Source organism: Pteropus vampyrus, unplaced genomic scaffold (assembly GCF_000151845.1).
Source record: "Pteropus vampyrus isolate Shadow unplaced genomic scaffold, Pvam_2.0 Scaffold522, whole genome shotgun sequence".
Lineage (NCBI taxonomy): Eukaryota > Metazoa > Chordata > Mammalia > Chiroptera > Pteropodidae > Pteropus > Pteropus vampyrus.
This window is the reverse complement of record NW_011889303.1, coordinates 660,883-661,613: the sequence shown is the minus strand read 5'-3', so window position 1 is coordinate 661,613 and position 731 is coordinate 660,883.

The window sequence follows — 731 nt, the reverse complement described above, 5'->3', positions numbered from 1 at the left end:
GTGTTTTATCAGGATATGTGTAAGATACTCCTTTAGGTGTCTTGCGGAACATGGGTGGAATGCCACGTAAAGTGAATTTTAAATAATACAATTATTTGAGACATGTATATGTTCTTTCCTAGCAAAAAGTATAAAATGAGTATCTTAAAGATGTAGATAGAGAACTGTGAAGTAAAAAGAGGTCTGAATGACTTACAGATCAGACTTAGTCTACACTCCTTGAATGATGACTACTGATTAGTGTCTTATTTGAGTGGGTGGATGATGGGGGACACAGCTATCTTCGACCTGATGACTCAAGCTAATTCTCTTGCTAATTCCTATTGTAGAACATCTTTTGTCACCCTGCTGATGCACCACTTAACAAATAGTCCACTAATAACAGTAATCAACTTTCATCCAGACTACTCTTAGCCAAGTACTGGGCTTAACCCTTGACTTACGTATTTCCATTTAACCCTCGCAATGATTTGGTGAGATAAGTATTCCTATTATGCTAATTTTACTAAATGAACTGAGGCTCAGTTCAAGATATTTGTCCAGTGTATTCAACTGGTATAGTTCAATCCAGCTTTAAACTTCGGGTCAGACCAAATGCTAGAATGTACACTCCTAAGAACTACAGTCTTCTAGTCAATTTCAAGACTTAAGTGCCTCAGTGAAGACCACTGGTTCCCAACTAGTTTCTGACATACAATTTCTCTCTCCCCACCCTCAACACTCTGCCTAAA